This window comes from Ambystoma mexicanum, chromosome 2q (assembly GCF_040938575.1).
Source record: "Ambystoma mexicanum isolate Mex_15411 chromosome 2q, UKY_AmexF1_1, whole genome shotgun sequence".
Lineage (NCBI taxonomy): Eukaryota > Metazoa > Chordata > Amphibia > Caudata > Ambystomatidae > Ambystoma > Ambystoma mexicanum.
This window is the reverse complement of record NC_090924.1, coordinates 248,707,395-248,727,491: the sequence shown is the minus strand read 5'-3', so window position 1 is coordinate 248,727,491 and position 20,097 is coordinate 248,707,395.

Genomic DNA, 20,097 nt, shown 5'->3' with positions numbered 1-20,097 from the left:
TCTCGCTGCAGCTATTGCAGAAGACAGGTTCGTACCAAACCTGTTAGAACACGTGACATTTTATGTAATAAATTGCATCGTATGTCAAAGGTTTACCGATGGGCACACCCTGCAAACAATAAGGAGCGATTCCTCGACTGAATGGTCCTTTTCAGCATTTACATATTGACTATGTTGATATGCTGCAAGTATGTAGTGGATATAGATATCTAATAGTGGTGGTGCGTCCCTTCTCCAAGTGGATCGAAGCAGGTCCTTGTACACACCCTGATGCCACTTGCGCAGCAATGTTTTTAGTACGTGAAGTCTTTCCAAGATGGGGAGTGTGTGAAGTGCTGAGATCCAATAATGGGACACATTTTGTTAATGAAGTATTTGAACAAATAGGATTATTATTAAATATTAAACACAAGTTTTCTTCTGCTTATCACCTGCAAGCAAAGGGATATGTGAGAGACTCAATACCTTCCTAACGGAGAGAGTCGCTGGGCTTAAATTGACACTGAAGAAGGGATGGCTATATTGCCTGCCGTTAGCGTTATATGCCCTAAGGAATCAGCTTGGTTTGGACCATCACCTCACACCCCATGAGTTAGTGACAGGAAGACAAATGAAAATGCCTTTGACTCCTCCACCGAGAAGCAGAAGTGATGCCCAGAGTTCTGCAAAACTGTTAGGAAATGAATTAAATGAGTACTTAACATGTATGACCGCTAGTATCTCTATCATTTAAGATCAACTCAAGCGCCGGGGTGTGGGGCGTCGGTCTCAGAACACAGATGAAAACCATTCAGCAGCCGAAGTTTCTAAATTATTATCAGCACCCAGGTTACTTATTGGTGATATGGTGCTGATCCGGAACTTTACTAGAAAGTGGTATGAACCTAGATGTGTCGGACCATTCATCATGGAGGACGTTACTCCCTCTGCAGTAAAAATTCAAGGAAGAAGAGCATGTATCCACCCAAGCAATGTTAAAATCTGCATTAGAGAGGCCGACGCACCCCTAACTATCGATACAGAAGCAAGACAAGAAGAAGAATTTCAGCGTGTGCAGACTCGATCGATGACAAGGAAGAAGGACGATAAACCAACGGATTGATTAAAAGGTGCAGATTTGCACTTGGACTGTGGCTCTCCTCAACGCTCCTTATAGATATTATCGCAGGCATGCAAATCCATTTCTTGAGCCACATAGCTCTTTGAAAATAAACTTTAGAAAGTTGTTGACATATTGTGGATATGTTTGAGAGGCAACATTTGATAAGAAATTGGAAGAGTGAACAATACACAGATTCTTTTCGTACAATGCAATTACTTGCTTGAATCTATGGTGCTGACAAACAATGATGCCCATAGGATCCTACCTGTGGTTTTCATATTTATTCTTAGAGCTTATCCTGCTCTTGCTGGGTGTAGTGTCAACATACTTACTTTTCGGTGTGATCCTAAAAATGGCTTTGCTATAAGGAGGCTGCTTACAAAGATAATGGAACATATCCTGCAGCTACCTGATTTACCTGATTAAAACATGTTTTTGTTCCTTAAAGTAGTAGAAAGGCACAATGAGGAATCTTGAAAATGGTACGATTTTAGAAAATGAGCAAGGCCAAGAGATTCCAGAATGGCACAAATGGTGGGGTTTCATATGTTGGTTTTTCATATATGTGTTCACAATTATGCTTTGTGCCTTCCCGTTTCTTCTGATTTATTATTTTATTGATCCAAAGAAAGCAGAAATTCCTTTGATTCTCCCCACTTCAGTAACTCGTGTAGATTTACAAATTACTAATGAACCTAGGTCTCGTGTGTTCTCTGCCCAGAGCAGAGCTGCTTTAGAATTATTTCCATGGGCAGCAACCATTCTGTTGGGAAGATGCAAAAGGACTACAGAGGAAGATGATAATATTGACACATATTTAGACAGCACAGCACATTTGGGTAATAACATGTGGTACAAGCACATGAAAAAGGGTGAAAAAACCTCGAAGGAGAGCTGCAATGTTTGTGCTCCCATACCTTATGCTGTGGGGACCTCTAGGATCTTCATAGCTACAGAAGTACCAGTACAGAAAGCCCATTGTCCCACGCATCTTGCACTCTGCCAGACATAAGGTCAGTTCCAGGGCTGAACAGCATCCTTTAGATGGCCGACTGAGAAGAAGTCTCCAAGAGAAGACAACTATATACAAGATTTGAAGACAAAGAAAAGCCAGAGACACGAAATCTGGTGATAAGATAGGAACAGTCTGGAATAAACAGAGCAGGTATCAGAAGAGAAGAAAACAAGATGCTAGATGGTCAAGGCAAAAATCCAGAGGAGATACGGAGGTGCAAGGAACGAAGCCAGTTACAAATTAAAGGAACAGTGTTGACTCCGAAAGGATGGACTGAAGGCCTGATTGTGTGCAGAGCAGCAGCAATAACAGGATTTTATGAGCCAGTTGTGACTACAGCAGAGAATGATGCAAGCACCACTGGCCATAGATTGTGAAGCTGTTGACATGGGTCAACGATAAAGGAGGACCCTTGCAGATAGTGCCTCTGGCCAGAGCAGCCCTATGCTTCAGAAATAATGGTAGTTGGAGAAAATCAACAGTATGGCCAAATCTTTGATGTACCAGGCATGAAGGATGGAACAGTAGTTCTAATGGATCACTACTGGGCTTGTGGGTCCAGAGTTTATATGAAGTTGCCCAAGGACTGGGGAGGGAAGTGTTCTCTAGGGCTTATTCATGTTCCAACACTAGTGATTCCGAAAAGTGACCTGAATATTGAAGAATTTCCAAAAGCAGATGCACATTTGAGGAAAAGAAGATCACTTGAGTTTCTCAATCTAACCAGGAGAATTACTTTTCAGTGAAATTGATAGAAGCCTTTTATGCGATTCTGTGTGAGACCAGATTGTTCAGCCAGACTGCAGCAGTCTTCACAACTATCTTTATGCCAGGAATCCAGACGATGGCCAATGTTAAATGGCTGCAGATTACCAGATGGGAACTCCTGCAGATGATCAACACTACTATAAAGGGATTCAATGCGATCAAGGAAGAATTGAGAGCCAGAAGACTGATGACTCTCCAGAATAGATATGTCCTTGACATGATCACAGCAATGGATGGAGGTGTTTGCGCCAAAATCAAAGAATAATGTTGCACGTTCATACCTTCTCATGATAACGAGAATGGGACCTTGATGGAGGCCAGAACGTTGTTGACGAACCTGGACAACAAAATGGAAGACGAGACATAAGATATTGCAGATGACAGCTGATTTGCGTCCGTCTTCTCATGGGTTCCGCAGTGGATGGCGAATATCTTCAAGCTTTTGGGAGCTTAAAGGAATGGTTCGGTCAAAACATTTTATTGCCCCGACGGGTCGGCCATGTGTTTTTAAGCCCAAGTCGCTCGATTTTAGAAAAATTTCCTATGGACCTTACCTGAGTTTTCGTCCATTAAACGCACGCGAAAACAGGCATCAGGGAGCTGCCATTTTGTGATAATCCTATCATTTCCCCCATCGCCCTGGCTGACCTGCTTTTGCGGCACTAAATCATATCCCCCGCCCCAGAGCCTGTCATCAGCAGACGCGTACCGCCCATTTCACAACGCCAAAGCACGTCTCGTGTCAACAATCGCTGCACTTCAGCTAATGACATGTCGCCATGGAAATGGCAGGACGCCTCTTTCCTCAATAAGTGTAAACAGACCGTTTCACAACACACAGCAGCAGATGTTCGATTCCATTCCTCTCTCTGTGTTACTTTGAGTATTCTGTGACTCGTTTCTGTGCTCTGGTCAGCTACCTTCGTTGCTTGTAGCCTGTGTGAACAGATACCAATACCACCGCTATAAATTATTTTAGTTTGTTTAACACACAATGGCTACAATAATGCCCTATGAGCCCGAGTATACCGAGGAGGAACTACTGGAAAGGGAAACACGCGAAAATGATGGGTCTTCGGACGGCAGTTGGGTGGACGATTCAACAGCTGAAGAGCCTGGACCTAGTCGCATGGATGGTGTGTCCACCTGGTGCACATGCAATCGGTGCGAGCTAATGCCAACCGAGGGTGAGAACTGCTGCTGCTGTGAAAACTCGGGATGCGTGGCCTAGATTTCGGAAGGCGAGCCACGACCGCAATGCATCACTGAGCTGCCAGACTTCAGGGCAGCCTGCCTCACACGGTCCGTGTTGAGGAAAATGATGGTGCTTTTGCACGAACTTCGCGCAACTGTTCGTCCTCATAATCCGAGTAACGAGTAAGTATACTCTGCTTGTCATGCCACTCCTATTTCATGGTCTTCTACTATATCCAAAATTACATATACATATCATTGTAACGCATGAAAGTCGTTCAATAGTGTGCAGTGTCTAGATAGCATTTGTCCGAGCAGAATGCCATTAGTTACAAGAATTGTCATTGACAACAAACGTTTATTAAACTTATCTTGGTAATTTAAAAACAGTTTGTTTCATTCCTTTTCACGGGTGGTACAGGCTGGTGGCCCATCGTTCCTTTACATGGTGGCTTCACGGGAGGCTTGGACACCGCGTTCGAAGAGTGATACCCGCCTGTGCCGTTCGTGCCATAAGGGAAACGTTCCCGAGTGACAGCGGTCAGTACAGGGGATTTTCTCTCGCTGTGCTGCAACCTGACCTGTACAATGTTTAAAGTCTTGTATTTTTGTGTCATCAAAATAAGATACAAAATAAAACACCACATATATTTTAACAACCGTTGTTTCGATTTTTTAAATGAATCAAGTGTGTCTCCATTCAAGGATGGACGTCAGACATCTGTGCTCCGAATGGGTGAAGGTCAGGTCGCTGTGAAGCAGGGTGGTCACTATCTAAGCTAACATAATATATTCTCAATAATGCCTGCACTAAATAACACTTGTTCAAAGTCTTTCGGTCGGTTCTGTCTCTATAAAAGTCACACATATATCTATACTATCAATTAACATTGGATTATACAGGCCTTAGCTTAAGGGTCTTGACCACTATAATACACTGTTGGAAGTGTGGGTCTGTGCTCACAAGAATCTCCGGTATGTGGCATTTGTTATTGATGGGCAACGATATACTGCAGTCGGGGTCTAATGTTAGTTGGGGATCTGCTAGGTGGGCATCATGGCGTGGTCAGTGGTCTGGCACATGAAGAGAATACCTTGCAGGGACACAGGGTCAGAATGGCAGTAAGTTTCCACTGGCGATGGTGCGTGGGCAAAGACACGTTTGTGGAGATGAACGAGCTATGGGCTTAGTTCAGGCTGGTTCACATGCAGGACCGTGATCTCAGAGGAAGAGTGATGTGTTACATTTATTAGCTGTTGCAAATACCTCTGGAGTTTTCCAGTCAGAGTAAGAACGAGGGTGGGGGCCATGTGCTCTGCGCAGTGAGGCCTGGTCACCAGGATGCAGTGGAAAGGGGGTACAAAAATGGATGCCCTGTGTCCTGCTCAGTGGTCCCATCTACGCGAATGTCATCCAAAGTTAACATCACATAAGGGCAAGGGGCGAACCCACTACTGGAGGCACTTGGTACGAGTTTCTACTGAGAAGTAAAGGATGAGAGGGGCCTGATGGCCCCTTGCTCCCACACACTTGCCTGCACGCCCCAGGCCCATCCATCCCACCCACCTCTATCAAAGGCGGTTCGCACCCGGGGATGAGCGCTGGCATGGGGGGCTGTCAAGGGCGCAAATGGCCAAGGTGCCAAACAGCATGTACACTTCAAAAGGTATCCCACGCCCAGGGGCCATCGCTCACATGGCCTCCTCAGAACTCGTGTCTCCAGGCAGGCCGCCCCCCTGCAATAAACATAAGTGTGTATCCATTCAGCAGTCTTCCTGTGCCTTATCTGCACGCCCCAGGCCCATCCATCCCACCCCCTCTATCAAAGGCGGTTCGCAACCGGGGATGAGCGCTGGCATGTGGGGTTGTCACGGGCGCATACGACCAAGGTGCCAAACAGCATGTACACTTCAAAAGGTATCCCACGCCCAAGTGCCATCGCTCACATGGCCTCCTCAGACCCCGTGTCCCCAGGCAGGCCTCCCGCTGCAATAAACATAAGTGTGTCTCCATTCAGCAGTCTTCCTGTGTCTTATCTGCACGCCCCAGGCCCATCCATCCCACCCCCCTCTATCAAAGGCAGTTCGCACCGGGGATGAGCGCTGGAATGGGGGGCTGTCACGGGCGCAAACGGCCAAGGTGCCAAAAAGCATGTACACTTCAAAAGGTATCCCACGCCCAGGGGCCATCACTCACATGGCCTCCTCAGACCCTGTGTCTCCAGGCAGGCCTCCCCTGAGGCAGGCCGCCCCCCCTTTAAACCACATAATACCACGACATACACAAGTCATTCATTCACAAACGCACCCCTGTTTCTAATACTTTATAAACCACTTGATATGTCTCATGAGAACATCTTTGTGCTTTGCAAGTCAACTCCTGAACCTTCTACCTGAGAAGCACTGAGATCTATGCTAATCTGCTTGTCGTCGTGCTATCTGTGACCGCTTCGAGCAAACTCGTCAGTGTGCTACCTGTGGCCATCTACTTGTTCTCCTGCAACATACTGCTCGGCCTGCTGAATCCAACTGTTTGTTGGTCAAGGTAAGGCAATGTATCCTAGTCATATTTCGTTCATTTTTACATTTCTATCTATTTGTGATTACAGTACCCAATAGAGCTATGGTCATTGGTCTCATTGCTATTGACTTGAATTTCAATTGTTATGCTATCAATAGATCTATTTATTTTCATCTGTGTCAATTGTCATCGAATTGCATCCTTCGGGGGTCCAGTCTATAATGTAAGCATGTTTCCTTTTCGTGCAAGACAGAAGATCCAAGGGACGAGTCACATGTTCAGAGTTTAGTCACATCATTTAAAAAATGTCTGTAACTTATGCAAATACTAAGCCGCACATGATGAACTGGTATAGTTCCGGCGACCAAAACAAACCTTGCATTGAGCATGGTATGGTTCATTTACTTTTTTACATATGACATTTTTATTCATCAAGGTTTTATAATAATATTGATATTTACTCTTCAGAATTTTCAACAATGCCTGCCTGTTCGATTAGCGGTTGCCCTTCGAAGACCCATGCTAAATCTGAAGGCACTACAATGCATGTATTCCCGAAAACAGTTGATCGAATAAGAGAATGGGTCAGACATTGCAGATATCCACTGGATGAGCTGGAAAGTAGAGTCCAACAAGTCTTTGAGGACAAGAGGGGTGATCGATACCGCATCTGCAGCCGGCACTTTCCCTCGCACATGTACACCACATCTTGGGTAACAAAGAAGAATAAACGGCGATCGACACGAAAATTGCTCGCAAACGCTATTCCCACTCTATTCGTCCACATTCCGCCACTGGTAAGTCAAGTGTCCGTTTTTAGCTTTAGGCCTTGCGGTAGTGTGTAGGTAGCCGAATGGATTCATTGATATTTTAGGTGTTTGTTTCCAATTTGTAATACTTTCGACATTGATATGAGTGTATAGCTTTTTGAATAATGACATTTATCAATATTTATTTTTAGATTTCAGAACCCACAAACGAAATCTATATATGGGCACAAGGAAATGTGCTATATTGCGCATTACTCAAGTATTCTGTCTCCTTACATGGCAATTTTAAATATTGGCATTTCATTATCAAACAATAATTTACCTTTAGAACTGCTTGAATATCCATTGAATCTGAAGCAAGAACATTCTACTTCCGTGACGTGCTCGCAGTTATCAGCCACTTGTAGCGCGTATCAGGTAATCACACTTGACTATTCGGCTACAGACTTGTTTTATGCATGTCAAGTAATAGTTTTTATGTATCGTGTGATTATTTTACCAATTGTTTGGTTAGTGCTTTCCAATTTATATACACCTTAGTTGTCGTCCCCTGGTGTTTGTTTTCAGTTATAATTAGTGTTATCCATACTAATGCAAGTACTGTCTTTCAGGGATATGCTGAAGTGTCCACCACATTGACAACAGCCCTAGATGTTCATCAGAAGCACAAGGTTTGGATACTGACAGCTCCATCGACCGTGATCATCAGGACTGGAACACTTGTCATTTGATTGTTCTACACCATGTTTCATTCGTGGTTAGCCATTGATATGTACCTGTGCGGTCGACCCCAAGTGTGTGTTGTGTTTTCAATATTGTAATGCTTACTAATGCAAATACTATGTATCAGGCAGTTGTTGAAGCGTCAACCCACGCATTTGATGCAGAGCCCAACATTCAAGTAATACCAGGGGAAGAGGGACCATGCGGATACGAATTGGCGCAACAGCTTTCGGAAGTGCGCACCACATTGACAACAGCCCTAGATATTCTTCAGCAGCACGAGGTATGGATACTGAAAGCTCCATCGAGCGTGATCATATAACGTGATTACATTTGCTATACTTTCTTCCCTATTAACGCAAGTACTGTGTTTCAGGGAGACGATGGAGCTTCCACTACAATCACAAGATCCCATTTAGATGATGCAGATGTAAAGAAATCGGAGAAATAAGTCGATTAAATCTGATCATATTTAAATATTCCTTGATTCTTTTAGACAATGCAACATTTGTGGTTATCTCTTTATATGTACCTGTTCCATCAACCCCAAGTGTGTGTTATGTTTACAATATTGAAAACCATACTAACGCAAGTACTGTGTTTCAGGGAGTTGCTGATGCCTCCTCTTCAATGCAATCATTCGTGGCAGTCCATGCAGAGCCAGAGGTATGGATACTGACAGCTCCATCGAACTAGGTCATCAGAGCTCGAATACTTGTCGTTTGATTGTTCCACACAATGTTTAAATCGCGTTTGGCTATTGAGATGTACATGTGTGTTCGTCCTCACGTGTGTTTTATGCTAACAATATTTTGATACACAGTAATGAAAATACTATGCTTCAGGGAGTCGATGGAGCCTCATTCCGTGCTGTCTATGCGGATACAGAAAATATAGTAGTTGCAGCGCAAGAGGAAGGGGAGACATGCGGATACGAATCGGAGCAACAGCGTGCAGATGTTGAAGGTTGAGTCAAAAAAGTTGCAAAGAAAAGAAACAAAAATAAGGTTAGTAACAAAGAGTTCATAACTTTAGAAATTCTTTTGTGCTGGGGACTATTTTATGTTTTTTTCCAGTCAATTGCACTATACTTTATCTTGTGTTTAAACTGAACATCCCTTTTCCAATCTGTCCTCTAGTTACCCGTGGCTCTACGAACTATACATACACAGACAGTGAAGCGAATGAGAGATGTTGATTGCCAGAGCATATACACTATGGAGGAACTATTAATTCAGATGCGGCGTGTTGAGACTCGGGATGCTCATTTCCAATGGCCAGAAAATGAAATGAATGTGTCCGTAGAATCCAGCAAAGTTGTATTGGACCATTGCTACAGTACGACCGCACCACCGCAACAACATGATACTGGATGTATTGAAGATAGCTCTGAAGTAGTCGCAGATCAATTCACACAATCTACACCCACCAAAAAATTGCCACCAAAAAAGCTGTCGACATTGTTGTGTTCTCCCATCAATGTTGAATTAGCAGATGTTGAAATGACAGAGAATGAACCAGCAGCAGCATTCACCGACGCATCAGAACTTGATAGCAGTGATATTTCTTTCAAATGTGGTGATATGTCGTCAACGTCACAGGCCGAAACAACTTTGACGCAGGATGACAGTCTAATGAAAGAGGGCAAATACATAGTATTCGACAGTTGTTTGATGGATATTATAAGTATGCTGAAATGTGGGCATTCCGTCAGAGGGAAAGTATGTGGGAAGCCATTGATTCATGTGACTCGTCAAAAACAAGGCAGTAACGTCACAATACATGCCGTCTGTAGATTAAATCATACATTCTCATGGTCTGCACAACCGATGCTGGGGAAACTGCCAGCAGGCAATCTACTGTGTGCAGCTGCATTACTTTTTAGTGGCTCCAGTTTTAGAAAGTTAGAGTCTTTCTTTCAGTTTGTGGGACTCCATTTCATTTCAAAAACACAGTACTACAAATACCAACATGATTATCTGTTTCCAGCCATTAGTGATGCTTGGAAAATTGAACAATTGTCTCTAGCAAGTACATTCGAAGGCAAACGATTCAGGCTAGCCGGCGATGGACAGTGCGACAGCCCTGGATTTTCTGCCAAGTACTGCACCTACCACTTTCAGGACATGGATAGTAAGAAAATTGTGAGTTTTGTGGTCGTGCAGGTAACACAATGTACATCCTCAGTGGCAATGGAGAAACTAGGATTTATAAAATCAGTGGAATATCTGCAATCGAGGGGAATGCACATCGACGTCATAGCCACGGACAGACACGTTTCAATTGCCAAGACAATGAGAGAGCAGTTCCCACATATTAAACATCAATTTGACGTATAGCATCTTGCTAAATCAATCAATAAGAAAATCTCGGCTGCAGGGGAAAAAAAAGGTTTGGAAAGTATTTCAGAGTGGTCCCAGTCTATCAGCAACCATCTTTGGTGGAGCTCCAAAACTTGTGAAGGGTCAGTGGAAATACTACTTGAAAAATGGCGGTCACTGATGCACCACTGTACCAACGTGCACCACTGGTCAGAAAACCTACATTTCCACCAATGTCAACATGGCCCTTTGTCCCCAGTGGAGGCACGGAAGAAGAAGTGGTTGAATCCATCTTCACCGACACACAAAGCCATTGAGAAGATTGTTTTTGATAAAACTCTATCAAGAGATTTGAGGGGACTGACAGAATTCTGTCACACAGGAGGTTTGGAAGTGTTCCACAATATGTGCCTAAAGTACAGGCCAAAGCGCTTGCATTTCAGCATACTGGGCATGAGACATAGGACTCTACTTGTCGTCTTGGCCCATAACGAGAATCTCGGCCGTGAACAATCTAGGACTACGGGTAATGTAAGGATGCCCCGGTACACTAAGGCCTTTTCAAAAGCAATGGGTAAGCAATGGGTGATCAAACCAGTCTATGAGGAAATGGAGTTCGACTTTGTCAAAAGCCTTATTGTTGCTGTATTAAAGAAACACAGATATGGAATTTTGAACGTTTCTGTGCAGAGCACTGATCCATTGGCGCCCAACATTGCCACTGTGCCATGTCCACCCAAAGGAGAGCTGGTTGTGAAGTACAAATCCCGGTTTAAATAATTGTAATACGAGTGTCTTTTTGTAAATAAATGTTATTGTAGAGTGTGCATACAAAGTACGCTAACCCTAACCCCTACCTTCACCATCCTGGGTGCCGATCAACCTGGGTGTCATCTTTGAATTCTCTCTCTATTCACCTCATATTGCTGACCTTGTTTATATGTGTATGTATATATTTTTGTTGATGTAACTAATTTTCGCAATCTCTTGTAAATGATGCTCACTGTTAACCGAGGGGAGGCTTGCGTATTGCAAATAATAAAACAAACAATAAATCTCACTTTCAACTCAACTCCTCGGGTACTTTATACTTTCCCTGACCTTCCCCAAAAAATTAAAAGTCTCAATAGTTATGGTTCTTTGGGGCTTCAAAGCTCACAGACAACAAGGACAAAATTGGGGGCCTTAGAATGCGGCAAGCGAGCCATTGCAGATGGGAGAGAAGCCAGTTCGCATTTGCACATTGAGGCGCTGTACATAGATGGATTCGAAACTTCAAGTTCTCCCAGATGGCTTTACTACGGGATGTTGCAAAGAAAGAATGTATGCTCATTTCTAGTGAAGGTCAGCGGCTTTGATTTTCAGCTCGCGCCCTGAAGAGGCCCACAACTCGCACTGGCAGTATAAGGTTCTATTGTTTTTTGACCTTGAGAGACAGGGACCATGCCGAAAGAACTTCATTTGAAGGGGGGGTGGGGTGCAATAACGTAAGAGACGATAAGGCAGAACATTCTGAAACTAGACCGAGTTTCATGTTAGTTCAGTATACGAAAAATCGTTGTCAAGAGCACAGTGGGATTTACGGACTGAATTACGCAGAGACACAATGGAAATTGCAAATATAATGTAAGTAACTCTTTAGACGCTTTTATACCGGAATGAAGAATTAATGAATGGATGCATGAATAAATGAATGAAGAGCATTCCACACGCATGTAGACAAAAAGTCGTTTCTCATTGTGTACTAACCTCGATTTATTTTGTTACTTTTTGCATTGATTTTAGAGCCGAACATACTCCATTGCACTATCCTTGAAAGCAAATAGTTTTAGCTCGGCCGTAATAAATAAAATGAATAATATTAATAAAGATCGGCTGGCGAGACTAATTATAAATTTTATGTTTTCAAAACAGGTATATCCTTCCCTTTTGCTACTGCCACCAGTTTCAGACACCGGCAGATGGTTTTTTCAACCGCTAGCTGCAGCTTAATGTAAACAACTGCACAATTCTGCTGATTTTATGGGACGATCGCCAACATATCAACCTTTACGCTGGCCTAGTGCCTACTTGATGGAACAGCCTTGCGGTTCAACGTGCAACAAAAGTGCTTCTTTTAACGAAAATCAACACCCTGTGCACCATAAAGGAACAGCGCGTGACTCACGATAAACTTTTACGGATTTGCGGATAGAGATAAAAGAAAATAAATGGCTTTCGGAGTTCATATGGCAATTGCTGAATATTCTATAAACATTTAATGTCAAATAAATGTACTTTACCAAATTTACCAAATGTACCGTGTTGCTGTTTGATTTTAAAGTACAGTTTCATATTCCGAATTGTGGCGCGCTGTGTTGCGAGTTGATCTGTGTTGGTTTCCGGGTTCTGTGTGAAGTCGCGTAGAAGACGACTGGGCGCGTTTGCCTATGCAGCACAGAAACGTCACGGAGAGAGGCGGGGAATATGAATGTTTTGATAATGTCAGGCTCAGGGGCGGGGGATATGATTTAGTGCCGCAAAAGCAGGTCAGCCAGGGCGATGGCGGAAATGATAGGATTATCACAAAATGGCAGCTCCCTGATGCCTGTTTTCGCGTGCGTTTAATGGACGAAAACTCAGGTAAGATCCATAGGAAATTTTTCTAAAATCGAGCGATTTAGCCTTAAAAACACATGGCCGACCCGTCGGGGCAATACACATTTTTGACCAAACCATTCCTTTAACTCATGATGGTGATGTTTGGGTTCTGTGTAATCAGAATAATAATTACACAGTGCAAGAACACAGCGAAGAAAGCAGTAGGAATGAAGATCATGATAGATGTTGAATCAGGGTTTGGACCCAAGGAATTAACAGATGAGAAAATCAGAAACTTCATAAAAGCCAGTATGTTAGCACCAGAGGGAACAAAGTTCCAGCATCCAAGAAACCACAGGAAATATGTGGGATGATGGATTTACTGGAACCCGAATGGCCAATGTAGCCATATGACGTGGAGTGTCGATGAACAAGTAAAATTAGCAAGATCTCTGAAGGGATTAATGAAAATGTGGACTCCAAAAAAATACTTTTTCAAGAAAGGATGCCGAGATGTGGAAGCTGGTGGTGATGAATCGACCAGAGGGGGGAGTGTAGAGGAGCAGCCGAATGCCTGTACAGGAAGTCCCACCCCTATGTTGCCTATATGTTGGAAACCGGAAATTTGGGCATGTGCAACGCCAGTAAAGGTACCTATACCACAAACAATCTTTGAGATGAGGTATCCACTAAGAAAGCCCTATGTGAAGTATCCCCGAAAGACTGATGGTCTCCTGAGAGAAGCACCTGAAGAAGTGTGAAGATGTGAAAAGGAGAAGCTAATGACATCATGAAAGATAACAAGCGACGCACTGGGAAGGATGACCAGAGAAGAGAATTCATAGGCGATATAGAATCTGATGGTGAAGTAAAGAATTAAGAAGACTTTCATGTCCGGAATGAAGATTGCATGTCCGAAGAACGTTGCAGAAAAACAACTTGTTTTAAAATTATACAGATGCTGCAACGCAAGTAGTCTAAGTATTCGTAAGGCTGTCTATACGTAGTATATAGACTGCAGGTGGTGCCGCCAACCTATATGTACATAGAACTCTGGACATTCGATGATGCAATTTAGTAAGCAAGTCTCCATGGAAGAAGACGGATTGAGAGTTATGTGTGTCACAGCAAAGAATAGGCTTAAATCTGAAGCAAGACCAAAGAGGCTTCCTGGCTTGATGTCAAAGACTGGAAGCAGCCAAGCACTGGTTATCAGCCTGTGAAGAAAAATATACGTAAGAAGCCGAGGCATCCCTTGTTAAGTTGCAAAGAGAGAACACCATGAGTGCCAAGTTTCATCATTAAAGACTATCAAATGCTAGAATACGAGCAAATTCATGGGGCCTCATTACGAGTTGGCCGGTAAAAATTGCAAATTACCGGCAAGCCGGTGCAACCATGTCCGTGTCGCACTGCTGCTGGAATCAACGGTTGATTCCGAGTCAACGTGTACGTGCATACCGGCATGCCGGTAACGGCTCCACAAGCATGCCGGTAAAGCCCTCCAAACCCCAGACAGCAGCATTATCAATGCCGCACACACCGGCACCAGCATCCTAGATGCCCTAAGGAACGGTACTATTGATACCGGTACCGGACGCAACGTCATCGCGTCAGAATGCGAAATCCACTGGTGGCCATCTTGAAAATCAGAACCCATTGCAATCCTTGACCGACAAGCTGTATCGAATACTATGTCAGGGACACGTGGAACCGTTCGTCGCAGAAAACCCTGCTTCTGTGAGCCTGAGCTGAACATGCTTGCAGACACTCTGGTCGGGAACGCAGATGTGGTGTTCGGAGGAGACCTGCGCCGGCCAGCCCAGATCCGGAAGAAGGCCATATGGACGGAAGTGGCCTCAAAAGGGTATGCGGTGGGCACAACACCCGGGACCGTAAAAGACTGCTGCAAGGGGTGGGACGACTTGCGTCTCTGTGTCCGGAACCTCCTTGCAGCTGAGCGCAGCCAGGGGCAGGCAACAAGAGGCGGTGTACATTCACCCATCAAATTGCAGTCATGGGAAGAAACATGCATCTCAGTCATCAACATGGAAAGCACCGAGGGGGTTGGAGATGCGGACGCCGTAGCATCATCGTCTGGAGATGCCGGTGAGTGACCATGACTTACATCCGATATCCCAGAAATGTCCCCCCATTGTCAATGGTGCTTTTCGAATTACAAGTTAGTGCCACCAGATACCTGCCGCCTTGCCACACACCAACTAGACCATAGCACTGAAACATGCCCCTTCCTGGAAGACTGGCAACAAACCCTACAGACAGACTCCACATGTCTCCTGCAATGCACACACAACTACCATCTGCATGCGGAGACATACATTACTGTCCACAACCTGCCCTCAATGCCATGACAACACATGGTCCAATCGACCTCAGGCCAAGACGCATGCATCATTGCCACCACTCGCCCACATGCTACCCCCACCATATCTCTTCCCGCAGACCCAACATCATTGCAGCAACGTACACGGGTCGACCACATCCCCATCACAGGCAGACTACACATGTCGCAGAGCCATGGCCGCATGGACACAACGCCCATGCCAGAACACACCAGTACCCCAGCCAACAGGCACATGCCCATCCATGTCCACACTGCAAAATGTCCCCGCTCCGCTTCACGCCCACTCATGTGTGCTCCATGCCACGTCCTACACTGTGAGCATGACAATGCACATGAACAGGAATGTACCAAGTTTGATGCATGTTACATGGAATGTCACACAACAGTAATGGGCCGCTGCACTGTCCCCGATAGGCACCTCATCAGAAAGCAAGGGCGAGCTAGCCACACACCAAACACCACTGCAGCATGTGGACGGAGCACCAAATCCACCAGCAGCAGCCAGGACCCAGGAACCACCAGCACTGAACCAGAGCGTACAACATCAACCGCTCACCCCCCCGCCATCAACATACACCTGCCAGTCAGCACAGGAAGTAAAAAACACCTGCAGACAGTCATCCTCGCAAAACAACAGCAGCAGTGCCAAACCCGGTATCTCACCCCAAAACACTCCTTGCCAAGGAATCACATCACATGCGGATCTGGTGTCACCAGACATGACTCTGCCTGAAGACCCATAATCCCCTGTCCTGAGCCTGTCTGCAGAGCCACTCTCCCCTGTCCGGAGCATGCCGGACCTTCAGGACTCATCCACAACGACCCATCTGCCCTTCCCAGGAAGTCCAATGTTGAATGCAGGGGCACGCGGCACCGTTGAGACCACTTGTCAGGAACGCATAGCAGTGTGCCCCAGGATGAGGAGCCTGTGTTCAGTCCATCAAGCCACCACACCCCACCACCCTGGGCACTGCCTGGACTCTGCCACATCCGGGACATTGATGGCCGCCTCAGCCGAACGGAGGAATGGCAGGAGGCCAGGCATGCCCTGGTAAACCGCTACCTCACTGAGGCCAAGCTGACCCGGCAGACGATGCAGGACCACAAACGCAACACTGCTCGCATGCTGGGCAGGGCAACTGAGGCCGTCTATCAACTGGCTCAAAGAGTGCGTGAGGGAAACGAGGTCATGTCCTCAATGGCTGAGTCAATCAATCTGCTTGTCACTGCCATAGCCGAACAACGGCACATCATCACACCACTGGTCGAATCCGCTGGTGCAATGCCAAGCACATCCACCCAGGGGAGCCCCGTGCAGTGCTCACAGAGACTGACTTGTTGCAGGGGCCTCAACCACATGCACCTAAAAGGGGCCACAAATTGTCCATGGTCACCAGTGCATGGGTTGAAGTAGTGGATGGGGAAGGGATGTTGGTGTAATGGTGGAGGTGGCTGTGGACATGGGGGAGGTGTTTGTGGGGTGGGGGTGTTTGGATATGGGTTACTGGGGGGGTGTTGGGGCATTGGGTGTGGGGGCATTGGGGGGTGGGAGTTTGGTCGTTCAAAAGGGGGTAGATGTATATGTGGCGACAAGGTTATATTGTACATAGTTCAACAACCATCAATACACCAGGTGTAGCAAAAAAAAAAAAAAAAAATTGTCTGGACATTTATTCTTCAGTGTGTAACGATTCGATATTGCACAGTGTCCAGCACGCAGTGTGACCCACGCCCATTCCAATTTGCCCTACATTTATTCAGAAATAATTTGCAGCCAATGCCTGACGTGTCGTATGTCCATCATGGGCATGGTGTTGCTGAGGAATTCCAGCATCCTCCTCATCCTCATCCTCCTCCTCCGTGGCATCATGTCCATGTCAGTGGTACATTATGCCGGATGCCCATGTTGTGCAGCATGGTACTTACCAAAAAATGTTGCCCATCTTCTCAGGCCCGTATATGGGGGCCCCAGCGGACCTGCTGAGGCACGGAGACTGTGCCTTCAACAGCCCAATAGTCTGCTCAATCATCACACGAGTGCGTGCATGTGCACGACTGTAGTCCTCTTCGTGCCTGTTGAGTGGATGCCCGACAGGGGTGAGGAGCCACGGCTTCAGGGGATAACCAGCATCACCTGTATGGGAGCAATTGGAAATTTGATTGTGAGGGTTTTTTGCATTCCTTGTGTACACTGGCTGTACATTGTTTGTGGTGAAATGCAAGAGATCTTCACTGCCAGCTATTGCCATTTCATTAGAGCAACACTCAGGTTGGTGTACTTGATGTTGATCCATGGTAGGGGAGCATAGGTAACGTTCAGGTCCTAGGGACCTTAACACCCGATACAGCACTCACACAGATGATGTCAGTAGGTCCATGATGTACTCACATGTGATGTCTGTGTTGCAGAGAAAGATTCTGGATGATGAATTTCCCTGATGTGCAACATGATACAAGTAGTTTTGCCTATCATGCTTTCAAATACTGGATGATGCCATGTACATGTCCGTCAATGCCTTCCCCCATGTGACCATGGCAGAATGGAATTGGTGGTATGGTCAGCCAGTGTGGGGAGACATTTCTGTGATGGCGTTGGGTGTCAACTGGCATGGTGGAACTGAGGTTCTGTGTATTGGTCCTGCACCACTCGCACATGTGTCAGTGGTGTTGACTACTTGCTGAATTCTATTTTCTACATCCATGTCCCATTGATTTTTTGAGTGTCCCTTCTGGTGCACGGAATGGCATGGTGGTGTGCGGTGTACCTGGCAGGGCCAGTGACAGGGGATTCCCTGAGAGGCAGTTGGATTTGGCTCAGTAATGGCTGCATGACATGCTGCTGCGCTCATGTGAATTATGCATTGTGACTGCAGGTTGGTGTATTGTGGTACCTGTGGCTCAGGTCTGATGATGTACCATGTGCATGTGCAGGGGTGGGTGCTGTGTTCGTAGCTACCATTTACACATAGCTGTGCGGCCATGGCATGTCTGCATCCATTGTCAGTCTATTGCATCCTGTCGTAATCATTGGGGTCACAGTGTTTGGCACCCAGGACGGTGCCCACCCCACTACAACCCCCATGGCCCTGTGGTTGGACTTACCCAGCAGCCAGGCACGTTAAGCAGCATGGAGTTGTGCATCATGTGTGGATCCCCGGAATCTAGCACTGCAATGCGTAATTATGTTGCTTGCATCACACACCATCTGGAGATTCAGGGAGTGGTATAGCTTCCGGTTGCTGTACACTACCTCCGTGGCTACCTCCATGGCATATCTCCATGGCATGCCAGACTACCAGCTCCAAATGGGTGCAGTCGAGGATACCAATGACGTTTGGCATGCCTGCCAGTGCATAGAATGCAATTTTGGTGGCATTCACCTCCTCTGCAGTCCGTGGTAGCGATATGTGGGGCCTTGCGTGTTTCAGGATTGCACCCAATACTTAGTTGAGCACACAGGAGAAATATGGCTGTGAGATGCCATGCAGCTGCCCCAATGTGTGCTGGTTGGTGCCTGTGGCAAGGAAGTGGAGCACAGACACTACCTTCAGCTGAGGGGGGATGACGGTACGGATGTTGATCAGGCTGACCAGGTCATTGTGAATGAGATCCACAATTGTGCGTATTGTGTCCCTGTCCAGGCGGTACAGGGTGTGGATCTGTGCATTAAGTCTAATGGACTGGCCCTTATGCGAGGGATTGGTTGCTGCCTGCAGGGTACCACTGCCTGCACTGGTGGTATGCGGTGGCCCAGTCTCACTCTCCTTCTCCTGCTGCGCCTCCTCTGCATTCCCTGGTTTAGTGCCTGCTGGAGCAGTAGCAGTGCAGGCATGTCCTCCAGCCCCAGTATTGCAACTGCTAATGGTAGCATTGTGTGTTTGGAAGGGGTGTGGTGTGTGGGTCTGCTCTTTTTGTGCTGTGCCAGACTCCATTGCCTCCACCTATGCTGATTGTGTGCACCTGTGGCAGGTTTCAACACAGCAGATTGCTATCAACGGCTGTCCCGCGATGCCGGTGTTAACGGCATCATGGTACCCATTCTTATCGGCATCTGGATGCTGTTAAGTGCATGTCTGTGAACCTTGTAATGTGCACTTGCTTACAGCATGCCGTTGTTACTGGCACGGCTGCCGCGTGCCCGTACCCATTCTGGGTAGGTGGTGCCCAGTCACAACGGGTCCCTGCTGAGGCCGGTAGCACCGGCATCGCGTGTCATAATGCACCGGTCCGGTAAGCGATGCTGGTATTCCTTTACCGGTATGGTTATTACCGGACCGCCAACCTTGTAATGAGGCCCATGGTCTCTGATAACGGGAGCTGAGGATGAAAATAGATGAAGAGCGTGGTGCACCAGACTGAAGATAGCGAGTGCCTCCACTCCCTTGTATTCCCAGGGGCGAGAAGCTACTACAAGGCCAAGTTCAAAGACAATGTGAATGGCAGACAGCATGAGTGATGAGAGATGTTGGGCTAATTGGGTGGGGAGACAAGATCAAGTTCACCCACCAGCACCTGGGGTACCAGCTTACGTGCCGCCAGAGCATTGAATGTTCCAGAAGGATACAAGTGTGCCAACCAACTGTAGGAGGCCATATAACGAGGAACATTACAGTTTAAGAGCCAATGAAGAGTTGTGTTTCTAATTACTGTTGAAGATGACTTGCACTATGACTTGCACCAAGGGAGGGCATGAGTGCCCACCTGACTGTAGAGACCCAATCACGATCCTATCCCATAT